The sequence below is a fragment of the Orbicella faveolata genome, unplaced genomic scaffold (assembly GCF_042242905.1).
Source record: "Orbicella faveolata isolate gen_17 unplaced genomic scaffold, um_ofav_v1 contig_46, whole genome shotgun sequence".
Classification (NCBI taxonomy): Eukaryota; Metazoa; Cnidaria; class Anthozoa; order Scleractinia; family Merulinidae; genus Orbicella; species Orbicella faveolata.
In genome coordinates, this window is record NW_028301576.1 from 6,498,999 (window position 1) to 6,517,335 (window position 18,337).

Here is an 18,337-nt window from a genome sequence, read left to right on the forward strand (position 1 = left end):
ATAGAGCCAAGCCCTGAAAACTAAACGTGTCAGGTGTTTACCATGATAGGCACGGAAGGCGTGCTCGGACTATTCGGTGACAACACTGGGACTGTAAAATTTTGTAAAAGCAAAAAACATAAACATATTAAAAATAATTCTGATAAATGTATTTATCATCAATTCTGTCCAGAGCAATGCTTTTCTCTGACTTTCCCTTGATAAAAATAAAATTTCTCTAACCAAATAAACAACAGACATAGTAACGGTTTCTAGCCTGCCCTCAGATTTCTATATTGCAAAAATCCAAGTTGTATAATTTCAAAGTAACAACTTGGATTCTTGTTTGTTTTCAACATGACTGTACAACTCTGATTTTTTACGACAAAAATCTTAGTTGTATAATTTCAAATGTACAACCCGGATTTTCCTATGAAAATCCAAGGTGTGCAATTTTTCTAGTGATAACTTCATGGGTTGTCACAAAATAAGAATGGCAAACCCATTTGGAGCACTGTCAGAAAATGTGATCAAGAACTTCATGTTAGCCAGCGGATGTATTCAATTTATGTTAACAACTAACCGAATCTTGCGGAAAGCGCTTTTATTTCAGATTTGCGCCGATGGCATGATTCTTGACGATGAGGATTTAGAAGCGAACAGCCAACCAGCTCCCAGACTGGAATGGTAAAATTGTTTCACTTTTAACGTTAACATATTGTTGTCCCCACATTGGCCAGCAATCGACCACCTTGATTGGTTCTGATCCGGTTTACAAGGCTGCCTCAGTCTTTGATCACGCGAACCGTGCGCGAGGCGTTTTGCTGAATTCTACCAAGTCTGCACAACGGTACTTGGTAGATCAAGTTAAGAGTTCAACGATAAGTTGTCCTGGTTTAGTCCTATGTTTAGTTCCGTTACAGCCTCCTTAGTGCTTGTGGTAACATACGACTTCTGGTGTGATCCGAGGAGGAAGACAAGAGAGACATCCAGGATACAATGGTAAGTCCTCTGAAAATACAATCAACCTCCCATTCTTCCTCTTGCGACGCCTTTTAACGTTTAAAACCAAATGGTCCATATTTTGCATGAAACTAAGCACAGACAAAAATTGAGTAATAACCCTCGTTATTTTCGGATTTTGTCGGAGGTGCGGTGGCCTCATGGTTAGTGTGCTTTGTCTCCGGATCGAGCAGTCAGGGTTCGAGCTCTGGCCGGGGATATTGCCTCGTGTTCTTGGGCAAAACATTTTACTCTCACAGTGCCTTTCTTCACCCAGGTGCATAAATGGGTACCGGCGAGCTTAATACTAGGGGTAACTCTGCGATGGACTAGCATCCCATCCAGGGGGAGTAGAAATACTCCTAGTCGCTTCATGCTACAAAAAACGGAATAAGTCCCGGCCAGATGGGCCACTTGGCTCGTATGCAGACTTCACCTTTTTACCTACTTTCCGATTTTAGCAACTGCTTCTTATCGCGTACTTTCTGAGGTTGGAAATTAAACTTCCGTTTGTCGCCATTTTTGGGAAGCTTAACAGCTACCACTTGTCGGACGATTCATTTTTAAATAACTTGCTTTCAAATAGATAGAGAGAAGAAGGGACAAATTTTGTCGAAAATCATTTGTCCCTCTTCAGTAATATAAACTTTGTGATAAGACCTAATAAGGGCCATCTAACACAAATATCAGATTTGTTTCAGCTTGTTGGATCTACTACTTTCCGAATGTGGCTATTTTCGGAACTTTAGAGCATTATCATGGAGCACTTGCCGAAAGTAAATACCAGACATGAATGCCTTTAACCAGTTCTGTCCGCTACATCTGAATAGACCTTATCACGGTTTTGGAAGCCAATTTCATACAGGGCTAAGATCTAGTTAAGCTGTTTCGTTAGGGTTAGGGGTAGATTGAGTTTATGTTTATTAAACACCCTATTAGAAGGGGCGCTCTAAAAGCCGTTCGTACTTAAATTCGATAGAAACCATCCTCGAAGACCCAGGGGCTGCTAGCCGGGACGATGCGATATTTTCGGGCGGGCGAAATGTTCCGGCGAAAGTTAACTTCAAGTGCGGCTTGTCCGCTCTTGAGCAACCATATTTTAGGAAAGAAAAACAAAACCCTTTTTTACGTTATAACCTTAAAGCGACAAACATAAATTACCATAGCCAGGTACCACATATAAAACAGTAAAACACCTGGGTTGTCAAAGAAGGTAAATACTGACCAATAGCTCTTTTGCTCTTTCTGATATGACTAATGTGATTCCATGCATTAAATCCTTTAATTTGTATCTGTTCCTTAACTAGTTGGGTAGATCTAGGCCTCAGTCAGTTTCTTTCGTTTTTGTTGTTTATAGTCATCATAAACATTCCAAATACCTGGAAAGAGAATTTAACCATGGATATTGCCTCACTCATAATTTCTTCATGGACATTGCCTCATGCAGTCATATTTTTTTTTTCTGGATACGGCTCTGGGATCTCGCATTTTAACTATCTAGTGGAAACTATATCGATGGTTACATCGTTTCCTTTCCTTGCAAACGGGAAGTTATTTCTTGTCATGTTCATGTTATTTGATGCCACTTTCAAAGTTTGTCTGTCATTTATTTTATTACACCAATATGCAGTGCATTATTTCTTCTTTTACTACATTCATTTTGAAATCACTTGTGATTTCGCAATCTGATTGGTTATCAGCAGTGCAATTTATTCGCGAATCGTAGTATTTTTTCTATAGATGGTATCTTTTTTTAAGCCAATAAGAATGAAACACTAAAACAAAACAGCCAATCAGATTTCAAGGCTTGTTTAAAGTTACCAATCAAACTGAACGAAAGCCAGTGCGATTATTTCAGAATTCCACTGTTTCTTGCTCCAAATCGCATTGTTGATTTTACTATGTTAACTAATTAATACATTACATTACCGTTTTTGCGTTAGATAATTTTTTTGGCTTGTTTCTAGATAGATCTTATCTATAATTATCTCATACTTTCAGCTCTGCCTTTTCTCTCACTGTGAGAAACGATATGCTTTGAAAATGGCATCTTTCAGTGTTCATGCAAGGTTCGGACTGAATCAACCAAATCTGTAAAGTTAGAGCATTTGTTTCCTCTGTTTTCTGTGCAGAGAAACACCGTCATACCAAACGAAGCTTTTTTATCAAACAATGTGAATCTGATTCATGAAGTATGGGCTGTGCATCAAAGTAGCTCAGTCACGGTATTTTGAGTTATTTTGGCCATATACAAAATTATCTTTAAATGGTAGGAAACCTGAAAATAACAGTTTAATAAGATAGAAAAACACCAAAGAGATAATGATAAGCCATAAAGGAACAAGGATGGCTAAGGATGGAGAAGATTAACGCGGATTACAAACGACGAATTTGGAAAATCGAGGCTAAACTTTTCAATATGCGCAAACTGTGACTGACCTCCATTAACCTGATAAACCACAGTGTTATTTACAACCGTCAGAGACTATCCCCAAGCTGGTTAACAATTGATGGTAATCAGGACCCGAACAAAGGATAATCTTGGACAATTAAGATATTGCAACTAATAGGATGTAATCATAATCGAAATGAAATACTACGATAGTTATGCAGGGTGTTTTTCAACACACGGTTTAAAATTTTCAAAACAAGACCACAATCTTTTCATTATGACTTAAGAATCATGAAATGGCAGCATGCTTGCAGTTTCAAGTCTTTAACATGTTCTGAACTAGTCTTAATTTAAACGTTTAGAGGCTTTTTTCTTTATTAAGAACTCACACCACTGTTCAAATAAATCAACGTGTTTATACACACTATCTATTTAGAAGGCGGCCCTTGAGGCATTTTCAGGCTTTTTTTGTAATTCCTGGTAATTGCTAAAATCCTGAATTACCGGCATTTCAAAGAAAACTGAAAGTGGTTCCCCCCCCCCCCTGTTTTTCATTTTTCTCGCATATTGAATTTCTATACTTCTTGGAGTATGCTAAATGATCCTGAAGCGAGGGATTTCTAACGTTTGAATAGTGAACTGTGATTCCTAGGGCGGAGAGGAACTCAGTTACACCTGGAAAATTTTACCGTGTTACGCTAGCTATAGAGAAATATTATTTGCGTTAGGCTGCATTAAAAGATTTAACAGTGGGAGACTACCACTTATAAACAGCCGGTACCAAACGTCGAACAATATGACACCTGCAGGAATACCATCATCGAATGCGATGAGCCGTAGTTACGTGTAATTCTAAGAATTATCTAAGGGTGAATCTTACGGTACGTATATACATCCTTAAATTTGTTCCCAGTGAACAAAATAGACTGCGGAAGATGTCGCAATTTGCGACACTTTTGAAAATATTTCGGTGGTTAATTGCCCTCTTTATTATACTTACGGTAAGTTCAGTGATCTTTTGTTACTATTGTTTTCATTTAGGGTAAAACTAATTTGATGCGTATTTTCACACAATGTCACCGGCTTTTTGTTACCTTGTAATTGATAAGTTAGCGAGTCTTTATTTATATTACTACACTGTTTGTTTTGGTTATATGTGTTCTATATTCGTTAGACATGTGGTATTAGAGTTTTGGTATTTACAAATATAGTCCTTGTTCTAAAAATGCATGTCTTCTTTGTTTTGTGACCACAGTGTGATACATGACAAGCCTTGAAAATAGCGTTAAAATTGTTAAAGACACTTTGAGCGTTAGCGTCATTACCGGAAAGGATCAAAAAAATCTGTAACATTGAAAAGTGTTTTCTTCGGTTTTACCTTGTACAGGAACAGTTTATACAAAATGTCATAAGTAGCTTATCACAAAACAATGTCATCATTGCGTGTCGTGTTTTAAACTGAAAACTCAAAGTGATTCTCAACCGTCAGTGATTATGAATCAAACAAGACTGGACAAGAAAGTATATTTTCCAGCACGCGTTTAAAAGCCAGAATTTGGAGATAAAGAAACTCAAGATAGCTCTTTGGTGGTATGATATATTTCAAGAACTGCATGGTGCATCCTAAAATTTCATCATAAGCACGTTAAAGGCATGTCCTCATCGCCTCGTCTGAACACATCTAATGAAATTTTTCTGAAAATTGATAATCTATGGAGTTAACGCTGCCTTGGATATCCAGTATCATAATAACGAAGTTGTTAACGCTTCTTGAATTTCATTTTTTCCCTTTTCAAGCAACTCCTGGGAGTTAGAAATCCAAGAAAGACAAAATAATGAAGGTGCTGTAAGATATTTTTCAGTAAGCAGTCGAAGGAAAGAAAATAGCAGTTTGGAAAAGAAAAAAGTGTAAGAGTTCAATCTTTCGCCGCAGGATGACTAGATTCAATCAGTCGGTTATTTTGTTCTCCTGAAAGTTCATTCTTCGTGTTTCCACGTGTATTTAACCTTGATGCAAACGTTTTCCGTATCTTAAGGACTGCCTAGGAATGTGAAAACGGAGGTTTCACTCTAAAAACGAATCACATGTTTTCCGCCCACACTGCGCCGGAGGAATTTTAAAACGCAACAATATATCGCCGGTCATTTTGGAGTTGTGGTTGAGAAAAACTCGGTCAAAGAAATCACATGATAATCGTGACGCCATCGTTTTCGAAAAGTTCCTTTTTCAAAATTTTTTCTGTCCACACGAAAACGAAAACGAAAAGCTCGCGTTTTCAAATTCCCCTGGTTTGAAGAACGTTTTCGAAAAGCTCCGTTTTCGTGACGGATTAGCGTGGATAGTAGGCCTAATCGTAGAAATAAAGCTGCGTTTTCAAATTTCTCAGTCTGGCATAGTGTGAAGACTGCCTTTGAATCAAAGTATTTTGAAAGCGAAAAAAATTATGCATCGATACAGAGCTGCCGTGTTTTTGAAGAACCTCCGCATTGAGAGTTTGATTTGTTAGAGGAGGATACTTGAAACCAGGTACCAAGCTAAAACCTCGATAAGGAGACAGTTTAACACCTGTCTTGCATACTTTTGTGGTGAACCAAAACGTCGGTTGCTTCTTGTAGATTCATTTTAGATTCATAATTTCGTTCCAAAGGAACAAAGTAAGGGAGATGTCGCATTTTGCAAATGCTCGAAAACATTTTGTTCGTTGTTCTCTGTATAATACTCCCAGTGAATTGCATTATTATATTCACGGTTATCACGATAAATTCATGTCATTCTTTCTAACGCTGTCATCTTAATTTCCTCACAGTGTTATTGAAACATGAAGTTTCTTACATTTTTGCAGTTTAGTTTACTTGTTTTGTTTTCCTTTTACAGCGTTTCACTTCTAAATTACTGTGCTGTTATAAGGCCAGTTTCATACTCTTTTGACACTCATGTTATGTTCTTGCCAAGCTCATGTAACATATCCATCCTGTCGGGAGGTCCTTGTTTCCCTGCCTCTATTCAGTGACTGTTGCATTTAAATGTAAGACCCAATTCAAAGGATTTTTTCTTTACCTTTCTTGTTTGCTGTGTCAAGCAATTGAACTCAGGCCATACAAAAAATAGATATCACTACGCTATAAAGAAAATGCGAACGCAAATTCGTAAGGACAACCGTGTCTAATTTAAACCTGATAGAATTCCTCAGATGTGTTCACGCCTTTAGTGTTCAATTCATTTAGTTCTGAGCTTTTTCGTCAATAAAGCCCTGCAATTTATTATTCCACAAATCAAATCCAAAATTTGCATCGATGGAAACCTAAAATTTAGTGGTCTAGCCTTGTTGAATTAAAACCTATTATGCCAATAAACTGAAGCATGCAGTAATTGAGCTGTTACAATAGATCGTTCGATTACAAGGCTTTGAAATCAAATTGAAAATGTGAAGCACATTATTCAAATTCTGTCGCTGTGTCTTGGAACAATCATTAAGAACTAATTTCAATATGCTCCCTCTAAAAAACAAGAACAAAAAGTACATATATCAACCCTTTGATTTTGGTCGGAGTGACTTGACTCGAACTGTTACTAATACCCATTGCTGAAACTATTTGCTCTTCCTAAGAAATGATTTTTCTGTAAGAAAGCACAGGCATGAATTCCCTTCATTCTAGGAATAGCTGTTACAGCAGTTATTATTAGTTTGACATAGAAACGAAGCGAAAAGGTCAATTTTGCTTTGTGTTGATAAACTTTGATATTTTCTCTCCTTGTATGCCCATTAAAACTAAAATAAACTTATAAGACTGAAGCCTCAACTGTAGTAACAGTTGTTAGTGCATGGGTAGTTCCAGAAGCGGGCAAGATGAACCAAATACTGTGTTGTAAATGTCTACCCTAGCGGGTAAGATCGTGCCATCTTTCCCACTCGGGATTACAAGCTGATTCCAGCAGGAAAAGTGTGTCGTTAATACCATATAACACTCACTCACATTCAATCCCGGAATGCCCAGTGGTACATAGGGCATACCATATAAGACCAAGCTTATTCGGTGAAAAAGGCTCGTTTTTCTCTCGTGTTTGTGAGCTTCGACTGCGTCTTACATAAACACATACAAAAAGGATTCGCCAGTATCCAGCCAACCTCACTGAACAAGCTTGGCTAATAACCCATATTTATAACAAAATAACCAGACCCATGCTTAGCTACTGAATGACACATACGCTGTTTGCAATTCCTCGGTGCATTCTGTTTGTAATTTATTATTTTATCTGTAAGAGGGTTGATGCGTTAAAAGGTCTTGGGGATTAAGACTGATAAGAGACTGATGCACTTGACAATTTCTGTTTAACATCTTCCAGTTTATTGAGGCTGCCAAACATAGTTCCGCTAAACATGATGAACAAGGAAATGACGATTTGTTCACCAAATCATTGCAAGTTAAATAGTTCAACAACTTGTCTAACATCCTGTGCAACGAAGTCTCAACTTCTTGGAAAAACAGAAGGGGTTCTTTTGACCCAAAAGTCGTTGTTCAAAGCCTGACTGCTTTATTGATAGAAGAAAGTGCTACTCAGGGAAAGCAAGTAGACGATTCCTTTTTTCAAAGTTTGGAAGAGTTGCAGACTGACCCTGACTTCAACACAATATTGACGCAGTTTGATGATGCACTAAATGGAAAGAGAAATATGATGACCATAGGTAAGCTGATTGGTTTGTTACTTGCTTACGTTTCTGTTCTTTGTTTCAAGCTTATTTCGGTGTGTGCGCCCATTGGCCCATGTGATTTTGTCACGATTTGTGGGAATACTCATTTTGTTTAAGGTACTGATCTGCCAGAACTTCAAGAAGAACAATCAGATCCAATAAAGGACGTGGGCCTCAAAGGTCTGGTGCAAACTGGAGAAGAGAGTGAAACAGAGAACGACTTGATAAGATACAGTAACTACATGTCAGGAGCAGGATCCACCTTTGGTGGTTTTATGGCTGGTCTCCCTCAAGATGTCAAAGAGTTAACGAAAGGTAATCACCGTATCAATGCATTTAGTCATAGCATAACATCGGCAAGGAGCAAATGTTTAAGTAAGTAGTTTTTAAATTCCCTTAACTTAATACGACTGAAACCAAACGTACACCAAAATCATCATCATCATCGTCGTCGTCGTCATCATCTCCTTCCTCTTTCACTTTAGGCTGCCACTTTGTTTAGAATCATACATGTCAATCAAGAATTCCATTCAAAATAGGAATACATTAATAACAGTATTTATACAGGGCGCGCACTTCACTAAAAAATGGTATTGTGTGAGGCCCTAAGAGAATAGAATAAGCTAAGAGTAATTATTTATGACAAGTTAGAAACATAAAAACTTCATATAGTTTGGTTTGAAGAAGAGCTTTTGGCTGTCTTTACTCTAGCACTAAAAGTATCATAAATTCCTCGTTTATATTTTGCTTCTAGGAACGATGAAAAGCTTAAATTACAAACACGATGCTCTAGAATACAAGTTACAGAAAGGAATTACAGTCGATGAACTCAGAGATGAAAACTTTCAAAAAATTGTCAAAAATAACATAGAGCCTGAATTAGAACTTCGTGCAAAGAGAAGCGGAGTAAGTAACCTCCAAGAAATGGTTGTGTCAGAATCATTTGACAAGATCAAAGAACTTCCAGGTGTTGGTGACGAGCAGAGATTGACTCAACAGAACTTCAATACCCAAAAGAAATTAGCTCAGCAAAATGAAAGGATTTCATCAAAAAAAGTAGCTGGTAGAATTTTACGTAAGGTTGGCATCGGTGTTGAGACGTCTACCACTGCTTTTAGTCTGGCTCAGGGAGGGATTGATACTGCAGCTGGAAGTGATATGATAAAGAGAGCTCGCGATTTAAGAGCACAGGGTTCAATTACAGAGGGTGAATATAATGAAATGACGAGAAACGGTCGACTTCGAGTTGCTCAAGGGAGCTTTGGTCTTGCCAGTGGAATGAAAAATGTTGTGACATTTGTTGGAAAGAGGGTTAAAAACAAGATTTTGGAAAAAGTAACCCAAGCCAGTGTAAAGTTACTGGAACAGACTAAGCGCTTTGGGTCTTTTATTGGAGGTGCCATATCAGTTGGTACGAGTGTTGTGGCAATGGCAAAGAATGATATTGCTGCAAGTGATGCTGCTAAACAAGGCCTGGTGGGTAAAGCGGTAATCTATGGAGTCATGGCTGCTTTTGATGGAATTACGGCTATTCTGGACGGAATAGGTGTAGCTTTAGATATTGTATTCCCACCCTTGGGGCCAGTCGTAGATTTGATTAGTACGATTTTGCAAGTTGTTAATACAATTCTTGGTTTCTTTGCTGATTTGGTCGACTTCAGAACAACTGCACAACGAGTACACGATGAATTTGATACCTACGTAAAATCGGATGCATTTCAAACATATCTGAATAACATGGCAGACGAATATCAGCAAAGGGGATTTGACATCTTCACTTACTATGTAGATGCAGATGTTGCAGGCATAGGAGCTGACAAGGAAACACTCCAAGCTGAGATGAAAACCGTTACAAGGTGTTTAAGTGCCAGAGCGAGAGCAGATTTTAACAACAAGAACAATCGAGTAGCTTTAGTTGATGCAACATCTTTGGGTAAAACTTTGCGGGATCGAGCAAATGATGATGAGATTGTAGCTGGTTTTGGTCCAGATCAAATTTATGGTGAAGAGGGAGATGACATATTGTTTGGACGAGGGGGAAGCGACACCATATTTGATGGACCGGGTAATGATTATCTTAATGGCGGAACAGACACTCTTTTGGGCGGGAAAGGTGACGATATTATCAGTGACTGTGAGCCTGCTGTCGACACACGTTGCGAAGGTCAAGAGGGAGAAGATACTTTAGAACTATCTGGTAGACCTTTGATCTATAACGAAGACCTTTGGAATGGAAATTATGTCACATTGGGGCCAGAATGGGAAGCTTATAACAGCCGCAATCCTTCAAGGATATCACCAGTAAAAGGAATATATTTGGCTATTGGATATACCTCAGGCTCCCAAAAAGGACGATCAGGAATTAATCTGGGATCCTGTTTTCCTGGGTGGCCGGACGGCTTCAATGAACTCATTCACAAGCCAGCTTTCCTTTCTTCGAACGGCAATCTTAAACAGAAATTTGTAGACCTTTTCAACCGGAAAAACCCTGTATCGCTGGGCAACGCTAACGAATTAAAAAGTAAAATGTTATGGTTTTTAGCAGAGAAAACTGGTGTGAAGTATTTTTGCGATGGGATATCTTTTTATGCAGTCTCTACATCATCGGTGCGAGTTGCCAGAAATGCCGTTAGTAGTATTCCTAGAAGTTTGGTGTCCTACAGTAATGGACGTCTACGTTACTCCGGAAGGAGGAAAGTGGAAGCACTATTAGTATGTGCTTTTCGTAGAAGTTTCTTATTCGATGAATTTGAGAAAATCTCTGCTGCACGACCAGGCAATTTAGCACTCTTGTCTAACTACGTTCCAACAACTGTCATTGGTAGTGATGACCACAATGTTATCGATGTTTCGTACGGCCTTGGTGATGTGGTGTACACTGGCGAAGGAAACAATGTTGTTTCCATCGGATCGACAATAAACTGGTATCATTACACAAAGAAGACGGAAGAGAACGCACCACCCGGGATTAGACATGGTGGCCTTTACAACTGGGCGAAATACATTGTTGGTGGTGGAGGTGACAACACTCTTGTTATCCAATATATGACTTTCCCTACAGAATTACACACTGAAAATAGTTATTACGGCCAATGGCATTTAAGAAATATTGATAACATAGTCAATACTGGGTCGTTCTCCCGCTTTTCTACTCATGTTGTTTACTTGAAAAACATTCAAACTGTTGAGGTGCGACCTCCTGAACCCGGTCGGAATTACGATCAAGATATTAACATAGATGCTAAATACTATGATGGCGCAAGTAGGTACATTCTCAGCCATTCGGATTTTTTCAGTGGCCCGATTTCAACTGAGAAAGGTGTAACGGTACTGCCGAGAAGACTCGTTAACAGACATCGCGACTATTCTATCAGTCTTGGCAAAGATACTAAAAGTACCATTTCCTTTAAGTATTATGAAGACGAGGGATACAAGATTGACACTATTAATATATACCAAAAGTATAAACACGATGAAGGGTTTATAACTTTCCAACCACCTAAAGGAAGTTTGAGGTTGGTAAATGCGATGAATGTGATCAGCTTCTCGTCGTGCAAAAAAATCGTTGGAAGTGACAAAGAGAACCTTCTTATGGCTGTCGGTGGACAAACAACTATTGAAGCCAAAGGTGGAGATGACACCCTGGTCAGTACTCGTGGAAGACACCGGTTGATTGTTGGTCCGGGTGCAGACACCTATGTACTCCATGGTCCTGTTGTGGTGGATTATTTGACGATTTCCGTCATTATGGGAGATGACGGAAGAACTATCCGATGCAAAACAACCATTTATGGAGACTGGAAAGAGGCCGAAAAAGAACTTCACATCGACGTTCTACAAGATGATCATGCAGACGTTCTTTTGAATACTGTTGAGATTGTTCCAGCAGAAGGCGACAAAGAAAAAAATTTGGGGACCATTTCAAAGGATACCGCTGACAGAAAGTTAATCTATAGACCTGGTTCCAATTTTAATTCCATGAAGAGAAATCAAGCTAAAGTACTTAGAATTAAATATACAACAACAGGGAGCATGACTACAATTAAGGAAGACGACAATGGAAATCAGTTACGTTTTGAGTCCATAACTAGTATTGATGATTTGACAGCAAGCATTGAAGACGATAAACTGGTATTCAAGGATAAATCAAGCCCTCCACGAACTGTACTTATTGACCACCAATGGGGCAACAAGCTTAAGAGTGCAATATCATCAAATTTATTTGACCTCATTTTAGACTTTGCCCAACGTTTCCCATTAATGCTCTTTCGAAAAAACGATCAAGAATTTAGCCGCACGACAACAAAATATACAATAAGAATCCTGTACGAGCATTTGAAATACCTTGAGACTGCTCTTGGACAAGAGTTCGACACAATCCTTGATTCGACATCTCTCCCTTCTGACGTGGGCGCCGAAATTGATGTTGGAAATGGTCAGAATATTGTCCTTGCGAAAACAAGAGGAAAAACTTACAAACTTGGCGGAAAATCTTCTGGAAGCATTATCGTAGCTAACAAGTTCACCCAAGGCACAGGAAAAGTCACCATTACAGGTGGAGGTGACTGGAAGAGTCTCAATGCAGTGGTTCTTGGAGTTGGATCAGGTGGAGTGGCCGACATTCGCCTGGGGCCACATGATGTCATCATCACTGGTGCTCTACGGAACGAAGTACGCTTCTTCATGTGTGGTGGCGGCAGAACTTGTCTGAAAGATTCCCAACAACGCAAGTTGATGGAAGGATGGTCCGCTTTTTACTGTAAAAAGCTGAACTTCAAGAAGTCACAACAAACTCAGATCATTATGAATTGTGGGCCATACCTAGACGACAAACTCTTTCCCTCGTCGAGGGAGTACCCTATCATCGTCTCGCACGGTTCAGACAGGCAGCTCAAACTGGACTTGCCATTCAACAAAGAAGATGCGATAATTGATTTATATTACACGTACGGCAATGGCAAGAATTTGCTTTGGATTTACTTTAAAGAGCAAAACCGACCTAGCCGTGTATATGACAGGTCATGGCGACAGCCATACTTAATCATCCCAGCGGGGGATGTGAAACCGTCGGAATTAGATGCGCAGATGTTGGTCAATTCTATCCGCTTCCAGTTTAAGGCTGGTATCCAATTCAGCAATAAACTGGTACGAAATGCCCAGATCTGCCAATTTGTCGTAGAAGCGTTAAATAGGTCTCGGCCCCACGGATATGTCTTGAATAACCTGGATTTAACATGTTAATTGAAACCATTTCAGATGGCGATCCCGACACAAAAATGATAGACGGATTCGAAGTAACACAACCCGAAAAGTTGTTACCCTTCGAGAGAGTCAGCAACGAACCCAACTTGACTTTCATAAGATGGCTGGCAAGAGTTTTCGTCCCTTTTAAAAGCAGTTATCGTTTGACAGATCAATACTACCACTTTTTCCCGAGTGATTTTACAATATTGTTTGAAGCAAATGCCCAATCGCTTGTGAACAATTTTTGGTCATCTTTGGGTCACAATAGGGTACTAAATCAACAGTATAAACCTATAGCACGTTTAATTTTACCTTAAGTGCTTATAACCTAAAACTCTAGACTAGCGACATCAACTATTTATTATTGCAATGTGATAAAAATGCCTTAAGATACATCTTTTTACAAAGTTTAAAAAAATCGTGTGGAGGGCGAAATGTTTTATGAATTTTGCAAAACGTTGTATCTTGTCATGCTAATAACATTTCTACAATACACGGAGCACGTTTTTTAATTACATCCTTAAAGCGAAAATAAAGAATTTTTTTTTATTTCACACTGTTGCTGTGTTAACATGCTTTATTTGCAAAAAGACTACAACTTGTTTACCAATGATAGGGCATATGTGTGATACCACTGTTGCAGCAGCATCTGACAAAGAGTGGTAGAATTGATCCATCAAGATATAACTGATGTAAAGAGTGGAAACTGTTGTCAGCCACCTTAAAAAAGCATCAGGGATAATTGATTCTCAAGGATTTTCATACCTAATATCAAGAATTGACCGAGAATACAACTGCCTCAACAATTTTACAAATAAATCATTAGTATAAATGAAGAGGGATTCTCTCGACCCTTACTTAATTTCACAGACGTAGTTCAAAAATAAACGTTAAAATAACTTACCTGATTATACAACTAACCGTACAATGCCAACATTGCAAAATCTACCCTACGGAAGTAAAGATGAGCTTAACGAGGCTTCAATCTTATATAAGGATCACGCACAATACTTATCGTTTAACATTACAATGGTAAACAACATCACCTAATGGACTCTTTCCTAAAAGTTAACTAAAAGATAGATTACTAGTAGAACACTGTAGGTTAACAAAACTGTATTTCTCCACATATCGGATATTATGACCAAAAGCTCGTTTAAATGCAAATGCGCCCTGTTGGATACTAAATTAAAACTATTATCAGATATAATTAACAGTGACATTTGATTGTTAAAATGTACAAATAAAAGTCATGATATAATAGTTAAACCTGTTACAATCCCAATCTGTGAAAGTACAAATCCAGTCATTGAGAAGCAAAAGCAAAATGCTAGTGTCAGCACGATCGATCTTTTAACAGTTAACAAATTTGTTACGAGATGTTAGCTAAATAATCGTATTTCTACTCGCAATTCAACTTAAAGACCACAAGATCGTAATGACAGAATGAATTAATATTGTTTCTAACTCCATTCGGGAACCAGCGAACAAAAAGTTTTGACTTCTAATGGACTATTCACAGACACAATGATAGCTCGAGATGTTTATAACGAAGCGTAAATGTAAACGTTTTTGGGGTTGTCTTTTTGGGCGCTATGTTTCAATGGTCGCCACAAAAACAAGCAACGAAAACCACGAGTAAAGTTTATGATTTCTTGCTACTGCGTCATAATTTCTTAACCGTAAACCGCAAGATAAATGTGAATGTACCCGCAAACCGGCACTCAAAATTAGCTTGAACCGCCAAACAGTCAGAGTATGAAAGACCCTCTCTAGGGGAATATTGGTAAATTAGACATGCGTTCGAGATTCAAGATATTGGGGATAAAATTACAGGAAAACAAAACCAACTTAAACGACTTTTGGTCCGAGTTATTGGGAGGTTTAAAAAATCGTGGGTTTGATAAATCGGGATTCCATTGTATCAGAAGCATATAGCCCCAACATGCTTCTGACTGTATACACAGCGCTCACATTAAATTGGCAATATTTAAGAAATAGAAAACATGTACCGTGTTTCTATCGAGTTAAATAGAAACACGATTTTTAACAAATCAGCGCGACTATTTTCTTAGGGCTGTTTTCTAAAATAGTATAATGATAACCTCTGTTTTTCTGGTTTTTGGTGGTAATCTTTTATCTAACAAATCTCAGTTTCTGAATCACTACACCGTTCAGCAATAAAAAGACCTTTCAAACACAGGAATATGCTCGGAAAAGTAAACAAGTGGTTTACATGGCAGGTTTAAATTTGAAGTGACTAGTATTACAACCAGTTCTTTACAGTGTGATCTCAGTAAACCTTCATTATATACATGCATGTATATAAAAGTATAAACTAGAAAGAATATCAAAATATATATTGTAATAGCTCACTATGTCGAAGTAGCTTGCCTGACAGGGACCGCAGGCATCACTTTGAAGCCCTGTGGTAGGGGTATCAAATCTGGCCAAGACAACCAAGCGTTACAGGTCACTGTTACACTGTTTATCACACCATTATGGTTACAACCCGAATAAATATAACAAAAAAAGTGGTAGGGCTACAGCTCTACAAGCCTTCCACCCTAAAGTCCCTGTGCCACAGTATACTTTAGTGATCTTTTTTGATGAACAAAGTTCACAAACTAAGGTAAAAAAAAAAAAGAAAAACGCCAAAGGTACAACAATAAAACATGATGGAGAAATGTATATCTCATCTTCAGCGCCTTTGTTTCTTTTCGTCACATGGTCAGCGAAAAAGTATTTAAAACAAGCATTACTTGGAATAAGAGCGGTATAAACCTAACAAGACTTGCATTGAATAATTAAACAAATATCATGGGTTTCTTGTTTGGGACATGCCAAGATTCCTAGTTGTGGAAATTTTTTTAAAAAATTAAATCCCACTTTTAATGTTTAACAGTTATCCTGTTCGATAAGTTCAACGCATACACCCATTCCAGGAACCGTGAAAGAAATCGCTCCTCAAGGAGCACCAACAACAGGCAGGGCTAAGGCATCAAATCCTGTAGGTGACGAATTTCAACCTGGTAACCCCCGGCCATGGCCTCTACACGCTCATTCGAACAAAAAAAAAAAACCAAACAAAAACAAAAGCAAAACAAAAAAAAAGAGAAGAAAATGAAAATGTCGTTGGACTGTGTTTATCTTAACGTATGGATTTTGAAACAAAAAAATACTACTTACCTTCGTTCACAATAGAGGCCCGCATCTCGGGAAGTAGGGCCAACCGGGCCACCAGGGGGAGCCTGATGAATCGGGCATGGAAAGGGGGAATTACAACAACAACATCGTGTCGCTTGCCCTTCCTACACCAAATCCATCAAGCAAGGGCGGTGTATCCTTGTGGCACAGTAGGGCACCGCCTCTCAAAGTCTCCGCGGCCGCTCACGGGAATGAGTAAATACAGAGTTTTTTCGGGAGTTCAAACGGGGTTTTGTGAAGTGTCCGTTAAGGTTACAGTATACCTTCAGGGGTGTCTCGCGCGACAGCGATGTAGCGCGTGCAGTTTAAGCTGTAGATACCTAAACCCCTATATCAAATTAAAGCTTATGGGGCTGGCTATCAAACTATACCAAGAATTTTGAAAGAAAATGAATTGTCGAATTTTTCACGACCACTAAATGTTAGCGCCCGAATCACCTTTCGAAAGCTACAAGTCAAAGCGAATTTCGTTTTTCGCCAATTTAATTTTTTCCTCGGTTTCAGGGCCCAAAGCGCTTAAAAAACGTGTCTGCGTTTTGGCATATTCAATTGCAGTAAAAAGTTACAGCACATTTTCGAAATAGGATTTAAAAAAATGTGGAGTGATCGTACAAAAATCGCTCTCGAAGAAAAAGTATTTCGAAATTAACAATTCCCAGACACGCTTTTGTAGTTTATATGTTAAACTAGCCACTGTCCAAATTTAAGAGCAATTGAACAAATTCCCTTTGAGTTATAACTCTTTAAAGTGTCTGCTTCAAGTGAAAAAATTTATTCGACAAAACAGCGCTAAGGCCCAGTTCAGACGCCGAACTTTCCATGAGCCGAACCAAATACATTGAATTAAGTACATGAAAAGTTCGGCGTTTGAATCAATTAGGAACGGCTATTTGAATTTGGAACGGCCCAGCCGTTCTTCCCGCCTAGCTCAGCCGGGAATTTCGGCTTTGGAACGGCTTTGATTCAGACGTCGAAATTTTCATGAGCCGAACCTAATGCCTAAATCATTATAACGTACTGTACAAGCGGTTTTCACTTTGCCTGAAAATCGCTGACATTTCGATGTGATTTGGTTTAAACTAAATAAAGTTCGGCGAATTAAGTTCGACGTCTGAACCAACAGGTGTAATTTTGATAATTTGGGTCGGTCCAAATTCGAATTAAGTTCGGCTCATGAAAAGTTCGGCGTCTGAACTGGGCCTAAGAAACATTTTCTGCTTCGTAAACAAACTCCGCCCACAAACGCCTTCAACTGGGTTCTCAGATAACTAAGCCAATCAGTGCAGGGAAAGTTTACTACCGTTAACCTCCTGGTGAAATTTACGCGCGAATCTCTAAAAAGCTCTTGTGTTTCGCAATGCGCTCAAGGAACCGAAGGTAGAGAGATAATTTTTCTGTAGCTCGGTTTTTCTTGAAGCTGGTCTGGCAAAATGGAGAAGACTAAAAAGGATACGAACGCTAGAGTGACTGAGCGAAGGAAACAAACAAAAGAAAGCGCGGAGAGCAACTGTGTGTGGGCAGCTGTGCATGGATAATATTTCAAATGGTCTCAATGAGTCCGACGATTCGTCGTTATCGGACTCATCAGAAGAGTCTCTGTCAGCATCCCTGTTATTGCTGTCAAGTTCCGAAATTTTTACAGAACCTTTCTTTTCTCTTACCACGAGTATTTGCCCGCCTTATACGATAACTATAGCTTCATCCGCGTGGCGAACTTTCGCTTCTTCACTCATTGATGTATTTTCATTCGTTCTTCGCTGTTTTCGCTTTTTCGAACTAGTCCATAGTTTAAACGTGGTCTATGTTTACTTATAACTTAATA

At 38.7% G+C, this 18,337-nt stretch overlaps 1 pseudogene; it reads left to right on the plus strand.

Moving 5' to 3' along the window:
- Positions 1 to 472: 472 nt before the first annotated feature.
- On the plus strand, positions 473 to 13,801 carry LOC149098152 (uncharacterized; annotated as a pseudogene).
- The last annotated feature ends 4,536 nt before the right edge of the window (positions 13,802 to 18,337 follow it).